This window comes from Erpetoichthys calabaricus, chromosome 3 (assembly GCF_900747795.2).
Source record: "Erpetoichthys calabaricus chromosome 3, fErpCal1.3, whole genome shotgun sequence".
NCBI classification, from domain to species: Eukaryota; Metazoa; Chordata; class Cladistia; order Polypteriformes; family Polypteridae; genus Erpetoichthys; species Erpetoichthys calabaricus.
Window position 1 is genome coordinate 78,972,756 of NC_041396.2, and position 12,819 is coordinate 78,985,574.

The window sequence follows — 12,819 nt, forward strand, 5'->3', positions numbered from 1 at the left end:
GTTTGGCAGTGATCAAAATTCAATGGAATGAAGAACCATGGACATCCAGGATCATGAACAGTAACCTGTTTATTCCTTTATAAAAAAAAAAGTAGAATGGGGCAGTATTAGTGCACAATATATACACTGAATTCTCTCTGTTCAGTCTCAAGCATCCATTAGCTTTGAGAGAAAGTGCGGAAGAGCTCAAGTGGTATGCGAGATGCGTCACATTAATAACGGCCCCACTAGAAACTGATCAGAAGGAACTTTGTATACCACACTTCTGTTCCCTTAATTACTATTTTAAATTTACAAAGTTTTGGTGAAGTTAACACTCTACAACAAAATAAAATATATAAGACTAATTAAACTATTCTTTTCATTGCATTATGACACAGCTACACATAACATCTTCCTCACTAGATGTCACTAGATGGTTGAAGCACAATATTATTATTACAGCCCCACCAATTTTTTTATGAAATAAAGCAAGAATTATTGTAAAATAGTGCAATTCTTTTTTGAAATAACACAGTAATTATTGCAAAATAACACAATTACTTTTACAAAATAATGTACTTATTTTTACTTTGAATACTGGGAAAAAACTTCTGTACTATAATGCAGTTAAAACCTGTTTAGATAGTCTTGTGATCTATAATAATAAAAGGCAAAGCCCTCACTGACTGACTGACTCACTCACTGACTCACTCATCACTAATTCTCCAACTTCCCGTGGAGATTTTCAAATAAAATAGTGTCAACAAAACACTGAATCTGTAAATTATATTGTTTTACTATAATTTAAATACTGAATACATATTATTAAACAGTAGTATGTACATAACATGCCACTGAGCCAGACATAGTGAGCTAATTTTCTTGCATTTTTTACTTTTACTGTCACAGTGATCATTTTATTTACCTGGTTTGATTTCAAGCAGCAGGAGAAATGAGCCGGTGTGACAGAGATTCCTGCAAGTCACTGCTTCCTGAGATTTAGTATCAGTGATTTAGCATAATTGATTTTTTCCAGATTCGTGAAAAATCAAATATATGACAGTAAACTTGGTATTGAACTTGATTATTTAAATGCATGCACCTTTCATGGTGATATAGGGTACAAGGTAGAGACAAAGTCTGCATGGAATGTCAGTCCATCACAGGGTACACTCAATGACAAACCTCTATTCAGTCATAGCTAGGCCAATGTTACCAATTCATTCAACATATAAATCCTTGAAAAGTGGAAGTACCAGGAGAAATTTAAAATATATTTACAAATTCCATATGCAGACATGACTAGGCCTGGCTATGAATTTAGGTTTTTGAATTAATTTCCACTTGTATGTATTTGAATATACTCTAACTCACATTAATTTTTATACCCAATGCCGAAAATATGAGTGCAACCAACTCCATGTGGAAGGCTGTGCTATCAATAAGCACATTTATTCATACCACACCTAATTAATAGCTCTCAGCTAATCTACCTAAACAATTTTCAGTGCTGAGCAAACTCAAAGCAATCGCCAAACTTCAAATAACAGATATTTAATTACAGAATCTTGTGGGGCACATACGTTTTGAAGAGACAGAAGTATGATACTAAGTTGTCAAAAAAGGATTTCAGGATATTTAGAAAACACACCCCATGAAAATGTGGTTTAGCTTTTAAAGGATTCACAGTTTTTCTTGAATAGTGTGCGGGACAGCCTAAAAAAGATTTCTTTAAAAGGCCTTTTAATGTCAATAACATATTTTCATTATTTTTTAATTAATGATTTGCAGAAACATTCTGCAATATGTATAAATTTTGATTACAGCTTAGACCCTGGTTATCCAAGATCCTGTACGAAAGGAAAGGTAAATGTAAATTAGCTTACAAACCAACTGCAAAAAGTGGAAGCACAGTTAAGAATCTGTCACTGTCACTTGTTCATCCCTTCTGACAATGTTTGGTACTGTTTAAAGAAACGTTAACATTCCTTATATTCATTTTTAAGCCACCTTTTCTATTTCAAAATCACACAGAGCCTATGCCGGCAGCAACTGAAGAATAAATCAGCTCTAGATAGAGACTGTGATGGTTATATGCAGGGGATACCAATTTACTAATTTTCTGAACTATTCCATAAAAGAATTAAAAGGTAGAACCAGCAACAAGGCAAGGGACTGCCTATTAAAGGACTTACTCCCACTGGGATAAATTAGGTTAATCAATCAACTTAACCTGGACATCTTGAGGATGATGGGGAAATTGGAACACCCAGAAAAGAAAAACTCTAACATGGAGACAAAGACCAGGGGCCTCATGTATAACGCCGCGTAGAACTCACACTATAACATGGCGTAAGCACAAAAGCGGGAATGTGCGTACGCACAGAAAAATCCAGATGCAAGAATCTGTGCGCACATAAACTTTCACGTTCTTCCACTACATAAATCCCAATCAGCGTGAAAAGTAACGCACGTGCACGCGCCTTCTGTTCCGCCCCAACTCCTCCCAGAATTATGCCTCTTTGAATATGCAAATCGATATAAATAGCCTTCTGTGAAAAGACAATGGGAAAAGCACGGGGTAAAATATAAGAATTTCAGCGAATACCAAGTGGAGGCAAAGGAAAAAATGTACTATTTGTTGGTTTAAACAGTGGTATAATCAAAAAAAGAAAGTTGATTGAGTGAAATAGTGTCGGAGAAACTCGAAAGCTCAAGTTCACAAAGTCGCACAGTGCCCGAAATAAAAAAGAAGTTGACATATATCAAAGTCGGCGTGAAAAGGCAACTCATAGCAAACTGTCTGAGTGTCATATGAAAGCTTATTAGGGTACATAGAAAAAAAAAATAGGCACACAGTGGGAAAAAAGCACAAAATGTCAACTTTAACATCGAAATTTCCACTTTAATCACGTAGTTTATTTTGTCATTAAAGTAGAACATCATAAACTTCATCTTAAAATCGTTTATTTTACTAGTTTCTCAAGTAGCACGTTAAATGCTTTGTTCTGTATTTGATCTTCTATGTGCTCTATGTGTGTGAATCACTATGTGCTTCCGTTCTTTCTCTTTCTCCGACAGGACACAGAATCCATTGCATTCGTGATATTAAAGCTCTCTGAATAATTAAAATACTGAGACGTATACGTGATATCTTTTTCATGATGATAGGAAAGAAAGCATGTTATTTAACATGGGAACACGGTGGCGCAGTGATTGTTCATATCTCACGCAAGAGGCTTGCTGCGCCATGCGCAACCTTCGATGAAATAATTTATTACAGAATTACTGTCTCTTTCAAACGTACTAAACCCCAATTCCTGTCCTTCCTTTTCTTTCTCCAAATACCCAATTGCCACCCAATCAGCTCTGTAATAGACGTTAAGCCTAGACTGTAAGCTTTGAACGCCGATTCTTCAAAACTTTTAAAGAACTTTGAAATATCTTCGTAGTACATGTTTAATTATTCTATCCGTCTATCCTTCCAGTGTCGCGTCAGCACCAGCAATAATACAGCGCAAGGCAGGAGCTATCCGTGAACTAGCTAGTGCTGCGGCACCGTGTCCTCACATGTTTAATTATTAACAATACAGATTATTTAAATGAAGTTAAAGTTTTATCTGTATACTATAAGCAACATATTTTGCTGCATTTCATCTTAAAAATGATAATCATCATATGCGCTTTATAAAGTGGCGCAGGTTGTGCAATATTATAACTGTAGTGCAAGTTTACAGTGAGGTAATTGTACTTATAAGTAGAAACAGTTCTACAAGGAGCACTTGATGGACAGATTGAGTGCATTTATAGTTCTTGGGATGAAACTGTTTCTGAAACGCGAGGTCAGTACAGGAAAGACTGACGTGTTTTGCGGTCCCTGAGGTAGTGTGTGCTTGAAACTGTATACCGATAATTCTCTTTCTGATCAGCTGCTGCTGTGATTCCCCACTCAGATACAGTGATATAAATACTCCGAGTGGTGCAGTGAGAGTAATATGGAAAAAGATGATCTGCTGTGGCAACCCTTAACGGGAGCAGCTGAAAGAAGAAGATACAGTGAGCGTAACAACGCTAAAGCTGTTATGGTATTTGGAATACTATGGCTATTCCCTGGACCATTATATTGCTACAGGTTAATTACAATCAGATGCATTACACTAATAAACAATATGCAGTTAGTTTCAATGTATTTATAAAGCCGCGTCAAGAATGTGGGTCTTAGGAAAGAAAAGGTAACCACACAGGAACAGTAGCACTGCTTTGACGCTGGGTGCCGCCAGTCTGCAAAACTGAGCGGAGAAATTGCGTACACCAAGGTATGAGGTACCGTGGAAATGTGCGTGGCTTTACGGCAAGTTTAGGTTTTATACATTGCGATTTGAGCGTGGAAACATTCGTACGCAACATTTCTGTGCGTATGCACCGTTTATACATGAGGCCCCAGGTTAGGTACAGTACATCACTTGTGGCTTCCATTGTTAGATGTCACTTACCAAAATTCAGCTCTGAAAACCCTTATATCTATGTGGTGATGATGGCAAGAATAGCGTTTTTCAGAAACGCACTTTTCTGAAAGCTTACTTGTCTTACATTGTATGCTCCCAGTCTTCAGTAAAGTATTTTGTAATCTCAGTCCTGGAGACCCCTGTGACAGGAGGTTTTTATTACAAGCCATTTCACCACCAGTAATTCATTTTACTTTGAATTAAGCTCAATGAATATTTAACTGGTCTTTTTTATTTTCTTATTCTGCACTCAAAATATTGCAGTTGTGTGAAATTAACAATCAATTGGTAATCAAAGGTTTCCCAGTTACAAATTCTTGTCTCTTTTGACATTTTCCTAATAAATATTTTTTCTGTGTTTTCCCTCATTATTTGTATCCTAAATAACAATGAATGAGGTAGATGCTAAGGTAGAGGACACACAATGAAAGGCTTGGCACCGGAAATTTAAAATTACGGTTTGGTAAATTTTATTGGAATCTAGCAAGCATTTACATGTTAGATAGAGGTAATTTAGTAATTTTGATATTGGGTTTTGAGATTTTTATCAGTATTAGAATAATCATAATAACTTTCCAGGTGTTCTGATTATTTAAGCCTTTATTTATGAATAATCACTTTAGTAGATATGACACTGAAGTTGCTGTAGCCTGTGAACATTCAGATTCATTTTCTCTGATGTCTTCTCCAAACATTGTTTATTGTTATTATTAAGATACAAGCGAGCAAACACCATAGAAAATGATTAACAGGAAAATGACAAAGGACATCTTAAAATATAAATCTAAGACAATATACAGTAAACATTTCTATGCCACTTATGAATGTAAATTTCACACTATTGTTTTTTAGAAATATAGTTTAAAAGAAAAAAAAAACTAATTAAATAGTTAGATTAATTTGATGTAAAAATGACTAAGTGATCGTGAAACTGGCTAGGACAAAAACCTGTAGCTTGATGGGGTACCTAGGACTAGGACTAGAAACCATTGCTTTAGTGGTTTGTTTATTTTATTACACAAACAGTTCTTAGTAGTAGCCATCCACAGTAAGCTATACGGGCAGAAATCTAGGATTTGGCCGAAACATTTTGTATTGTGCCTCATGCACAATCCAAAACACTGCAAAAAAGATTAAAATTTGTGCTTTATGATAGGCCTTGTTGCTTTACCAAAATTTGAACAGTGCTTCTATTTTTAGATGGAACATGCATGTAAAGGGTTTGCATGGGCTCCTGCATTCTGTGGCCTTCTTTTTTTTGGGCTTCTAATTCAAGTATAAACATATAGCTTTAATTTTGACTGGTATCACTAAATTGGAGGTTGCATGGTTATCTGTTTGTTATGGCTCAAGGCTCTGATGTCCTAGTTGTTATCTGTGGGCCTTACTTGCTCTCCCTTGTGTATGCAGTGGATTGCAGACATCGTGCTTTTTTTATCCCCCATCTACAGGGATTGTCATTTTAGGCCAATTGATGACTCTCAATTGGCCCAAGTGTATGTGAGTAGGCTGTGTGATGGACTAGTGCTCTGTCCAGGTCTGTTTCCTGTCTTGGGTCCAGTGCTGATGGTATAGAATCTGGATATCACAACCCTGAATTAGATTAAGGGGTTTTGGAAAAATTGTATCATAAACAGTGTGAAACTGTGTGTACTGTTAATGTGCCATATAATGATTTGGCCTCCTGTCCAGTCCTGATCACTGCTTTACCCCATTACTGTAAGAATGAGCTTCCTTTGACTTTGATTAAATAAGAAATTGGATATATGGATCTGATTGTTTTTTATTACATTATTACATTAATTGATTCACTTTCACAACCCATTGTTTTCACTAAATAACCATGGGGAACTGTATTCCAACACATTAGCATAGAGAAAAGCCAAGCAAATGAAACCTTTTATTGGCTAAACTAAAAAGATTACAATATGCAAAGCTTTCGAGGAAACTCAGGCCCCTTCTTCAGGCAAGATCTTGTCTGAAGAAGGGGCCTGAGTTTGCCTCGAAAGCTTGCATATTGTAATCTTTTTAGTTAGCCAATAAAAGGTGTCATTTTGCTTGGCTTTTCTCTACATTCATAATGGCTAACAAGGTACAACACCCTAGTACTACAAACACATTAGCATCAAACACAAGCCAAAAACTAGCAATGAATGGGACACTAGTCCATGTCAGGCACTCCCACACACACCTCCTCTCAATAGTAGTCCCTTATCATTCAAGGCAAAATATTACTTGGCATACATTTTCTTTGAGGAGGGGAACAGCAGTAAATAATGTAAGCATTAACAGAGATTCTGGAGGCAGATGCACCTTTAGACAGGTAAGGAAAAAGTACCATATAGTTTCAGGATAACATAAGAAAACAAAAATTGAATTTTCTATAGTAAAGTAATCTTTCTGCTGCCTAAACTTAAAAATGAAGACAGAACATTGCACTTTAACCATTACTGTTTAATCATTAATCAGTTTCAGCTGATAAGAGCCTAGTTGCACAAGCTGTTGGATTTTTAAAATTTATTTGGAAGAGAAAGAAAACTCCAGCAAATGCTTATGTTCTAAGCAGAATATTATAAATTATTCTTGTATACAAAATTAAATTAAAAACATTTCCAAATAATACTCTCTTTTACATTTCCTTGAAATCAAAAAGCAGTTTGATGTTTTTACTACACACTACTTTTGAATCTGAGATTTTTCAATTGGTAATTAAAATAGACCTAATATGTGATAGTCCTGCTAGGTGTAGGACATTTTTAGCACCAAGTTACACCTTAGCCAGGTACATCTGTCCATCCATCAATCCACAGAGATCGAGCCGGACATTTAATTATTTATTTATTAAAAATCTGCCACCTTTTTCTGAGCCACAGACTCAATACACCACATACCACCTCGTGTAAGCCTCTAGTTGCACAGGAAGGCTCCACGCCTCATCCAACCCAGTGCAACTGGTGGCCCAGGTCCACGGCCTGGCACTATCACTGCACTAAAACCCAATGAAAACACTAAAATCAGCCCCATAAAATGTATCCCAAGCCACCTTGTAAAAACAGGACATTAAAGGATTAAGAACTTTAAAATGACAATTAAACAACCAGTAATACAGTAAATAAATTTATCACTGAAAAGTTCTGACTTGAAGTGTCCTCCTCCAGCTTGGGTCCATTGGTTCTTTAAAAAGTCAGGCACCTATCCCACTTGCTGTTTCCTTCTCCTTTCTTCAGTCCTCACCGCCTTGACTCATCCCTCCACTCTGTACAGACTGAAGACTCAATCCATTTTCAAAGGTATCTTAAAGTTACAACATGGTGGCATTAGGCAGCAATTAAGTCTTTACAATGCCGTAGTCTTTCATATGAAAATTTATACAAACACACTCATTTTGGGGTTCTTTTAAAGTCACTACTTAACATACATTTCATTGAGGCACCAAGGGAAAACTCATACAAGGAGAATGTGTAAATTCCACACACAGGGCCAGGATTCCAGCTCTTTCTCATGGTATAATGGAACAGCAGCATTACTAGTGTCCTGCTATTTCCCAGTTTTGTTTAGTCGCTACAAAACTCTAGTTGCAAGCAATAATTGCAAAAATACGGTATTCCCTCCAACACAGCTTATTGGTTGCTATTCATCTAATCCATTCAAAATAACATTGCATTGGAATTTATTCACAGCTCTGTGTTAAGAAAGATTTTCTAATATGCATGTTATTTGTAGCCAGAGTCATGACTTAAAGAAAATACGGCAACCACATTACCTCTGAGCTGGTTCTTCTATACTGGCACCTGTCAAATACTGAATTGTCTTTAACATGGTGTTACTGATTACGGAAAAGGCTGTTTCATCCAGTTCTTAATTTACATAATTTTTGTCTACCACTGTGGCTATGCTACCATGTACAATATGTCCTCCAAATTCCTTCTGGTGTCTACAAGTGGATTATTTCTTGAATTTTCTATGAGTATGGTAGCATATTTGGCATCAAAATTCTGGTTAGGTCATACCAATTTTTTCTTTTTCTGTGCAGGCTTCTGTAATGTTAACATTGACTTACCACACTAATAATAACTTTCCCACTTTGCTAATGACTAGTGAAACATGCGAGTATAATGATTGTTCATGTTACAAAAATTCAGTCAAGTAATGGGATGCTGGTGCCTGACCTGTCCCTTTTGACATTGTCATTTTCTTACAAAATACAGCAATTAAGACTTAAAACCATTGATTGCCCAAGAAAATATATTGACTATGAACTGCCTACATTTAATAATTGTAATAATTAATATTTTATTTAAATTATTGTTTAATGTTATTTGTTCCTTTGGCTATGTAGCTTTTACTCTATGTGTTGAACCCAGGCAGGGCAGGACATAATGCCATTGCTGCTGAAGAACAGTTGCTGTGGCATTTGTTAATATGTTTTTTCATCATCGCTATCTTTCTTGGACTTTGGATTTTAATTTGTGAATATTGTAAGTTCTCATTTTGATTGTTTGGTTTATAGACTCCTGCTCTTGATTTTGTATTTGACTTCTGGTTTTCAGATTTGTTTTTTGTTCCTTTTGACCTTTTGTATTTTGCCTTTTGCATTTTTGAATTCTTTTATGATCTATATTTTTTCAATATTGTTTGAATAAAACATTATTATTCTCAAGAAACTTTTTTTTGTTCTTTAGTCAGAAGTTCAAAGGTTTTAACAGTTCTCATCAGCCTTCTTAACATTTACATTATTTTGAGAAAGTCTTAACTGTTATTCTAGCCATTACAGACTGCAAGCGTGCTTCTTGAGTTCAGGGTTGTTCTACTACAGAATAAAAGAAGAAGAGAAGAAAAAAATTTGTATATAACCCTTTCTCTCTTGCTCCTGCAAATCACCCGAGAGAAATCCCACCTGGGCCTGTCTACGTCACTTCTGGTTTTCTGACCACAATGACATCACCTCTGGTTCCGGGCCCAGTAACATCATTTCCTCCAACCGACTATAAAAATGCCATATTTCTGCCCTTAAGACAGTTTTGTTTTGGACTTGCATCTGTAAAGACATGTTGTTTTTTTCCTTAATTTCATCAGAATCTTCAAGTATATTAGGCCTAAGAAAGTTAATGTGTTAATTTTTGTGATTAATGTGGCCTGTTTAACGCATTAAAAAATATATGCGTCCAGAGCCGGCCATCAGGCAAATGCTTCAGGCAGTTGTTTGGTCAGGGCACGTATATATTTGGACGTGTGAGTCCCTGTCTTGCACCCCAAAACATGAGGCTGTGTCTCAGTACTGTAGCAAAACAAACTTTATTCAGCTTGAAACAGGAACAGCATGGTTATTTATTGTAGTGGGATCTACCACTCTGCTATAGACAGGCAGAGCAAACAGGCAGGGTCGGGGCCAGGTCAGTGGCCAAGTTATACTGTTCCCAGCATTTATAATGTTCCTTGCATCACCCATCAATGACAGGTGCTTATAGCGCAATCTCGATTGGCTTGTAGTTGTTTCCTGCTAACCTGCTGCAGCCCTCTACAGACGCGGCAATTACACTTTGGCGTGTCTACCCATTGGGGGGGTTCCAAAAAGAGTTCAGAAACCTCACAATATATATATATATACTAGCCAACCCGCGGCATAGCATACGCCGCATAATTATGTATTGATGGGTGAACACTTCCTGAAAGACACAGTTGTCCAAATGGGGTGGGTTTGAGGATACGACTGTAGGTGAATGACTCAAAACTGGAGGACCACCGTCACGCCTCCACCTTCCAGAGCGAGGGATGGGGCTGGATGGCGCTCAGGCGCGGAGGGCAGAAGGGAAGGACGCCCATTCCGCCCCCTCCGCCCCGGCCCCCCTACCATTCTAGTCTGCTGATTTCTTAGTCATCTCTTAGTCATCGTTCAGCACGCACTGCCTGCTCATGTGCCCGCCCCCCAACTCCTCACCTGAGTCGCTTCCGTCTCTGCACAGTCCACATGCACCTCTGAGCCACGTTGACTTATCATTGTTCTTTGCGGTTCCGGCTGCTTTTCTATATATAATCCACCAAGTCACCCAACCATTTTTTTTTTTTTTTTTTTGTACTTTATTTCGCCTTATACAATTTCTTGTATTAGGAATTTGTTAGTTTTCGCATACCCCTTGGGGTCAGAGCGCAGGGTCAGCCATTGTACAGTGCCCCTGGAGCAATTGAAGGTTAAGGGCCTTGCTCAAGGGCCCAGCAGAGTAGGTTTTCTTTTTGGCATTGACGGGGATTCGAACTGGCAACCTTCGGGATACCAGCGCAGATCCTTAGCCTCAGAGCCACCACTCTGCCCTGGTACCATGGTAGTAGCGACGGGGAGTGTGTACAAAGGGCAGGGACTTAATCAGTGTGAGCGTATGACCCGCACTTACTGGGAATTCCTCGTTCATGGGGAACAATTGCAAGCCCCGGTCTCCATCACAAATGGGGTTCAACGGCTTAGCCACGCCTCTCGGTGCCGGGTAGACACACATTGATACATTCAGTGTAGTGCGCGTGCAGCACCGGACATCTAAGGGCATCACAGACCTGTTATGGCTCAATCTCACGTGGCTGAAAGCCACTTGTCCCTCTAAGAAGTTGGATGCCGACCTCTCTTTTGTCACGTAACTATTTAGCAGGAGGGAGTCTCGTTCGTTATCAGAATTAACCAGACAAATCGCTCCACCAACTAAGAACGGCCATGCACCACCACTCACAGAATCGAGAAAGAACTATCAATCTGTCAATCCTCTCCGTGTCCGTGCCGGGTGAGGTTTCCTGTGTTGAGTCAAATTAAGCGAAAGCCTCCACACCTGTTGGTGTCCTTCCGTCAATTCCTTTAAGTTTCACCTTTGCAACCATACTCCCCCCAGAACCCAAAGACTTTGGTTACCCGGTTGGCTGCCCGGCGGGTCATGGGAATGATGCCGCCAGATCACCAGTTGGCATCGTTTATGGTCGTAACTACGATGGTATGTGATCATCTTCGAACCTCCTACTTTCGTTCTTGATTAATGAAAACATTCTTGGAAAATGCTTTCGTTCTCTCTCGAATTGTTGGTGGGCATGGCTCTGTGAGTTGGCGGGCGTGGCTCTGTGTTGCGTGCATCTTGCTTGCCATGGACTTAGTAAATTCTTAGAGTTGGTGGGTGTGGCTCTGTGAGTTGTCATCATATCCCATGGTCTTAGTGTTGGTGGGCGGGGTGCTGGTAACAGTCAGGCGGGCGTGCGGGCAGGCATTCTCGTCCCATGCACTAGAGTTGGTGGGCGTGGCTCTGTGAGTTGTTGTCGTATCCCATGGTGTTAGAGTTGGTGGGCGGGTCTCTGTGAGTTGGCAGGTGTGGCTATGTCGTGCGTATCCCATGGTTGTCTTGCGTGCCCTATCGGCTGCTTAGTGAATTATATATATAGATATTATTAATATGCATATATTTTTAATATCACAAAGCAATAATACTGTAATGATCAGGCTGGAGATGCAGAGTGCCATATAGCTGGACAACTACTGAGCACTATGGTTTCAGAAGGCGCAGTGCATTATACAAATTAAACACCTGAGCAAGAGGAGGAATTCACAGGAAAAAGTTTGGAAGGAGCGCAAGAGACAGGTTTGAGAAATTACATACATTTATGTGATTAATTAATTCATTTTTTTTAATCGATTCCCAGCCCTAATATATATCAAAGTCAAAGTGAACTTTATTGTCATCTCAACCATATACAAGTATACAGATAGACGAAATTGTGAACCTCAGGGTCTACAGTGTAACAACATGACGTGCAAATAATAAATTAAAAATAGAATTTAAAATTTAAATTTAAATTAAAACACAACAAGACAAGACATTGTGCAAAGACAAGACAAAGAATTAGCAGCAATATTGACATGAAGTTAGCAATATGAACATTGATGCAATGTGTGGTATGTGCAATCTAGATACATAAATATAGTCAATAGATATGTAATACAATAAATAAATAATAAATAATAGATATAGATAATACAGAAATTTTCAGTGTATGATAATAGTTGTTTAAGACATGTGTAAACAATGACAGGTCAGAATGTTTCACAGCAGAAGGATATCAAGAGTGTCAAAATACTTAAAGGTCAGTATGAGATTTTCAGTTCTTTTTCTACATGCACACTAGTCTTTGCAAGAAAGTGGTGTGCATGTATAAAAGTTCTGTTTTTAGAGGTGGTTGAGGCAGTGTGGAAGATCCCAGGGGCAGCATGGTGTTAAGGAGCTTGGGGGTAAAAACTCTCCTGCAGTCTGGCAGATCTGGCTTTGATGCTGCAGTATCTTCTCTTGGATGGCAGAAGTGTGAAAAG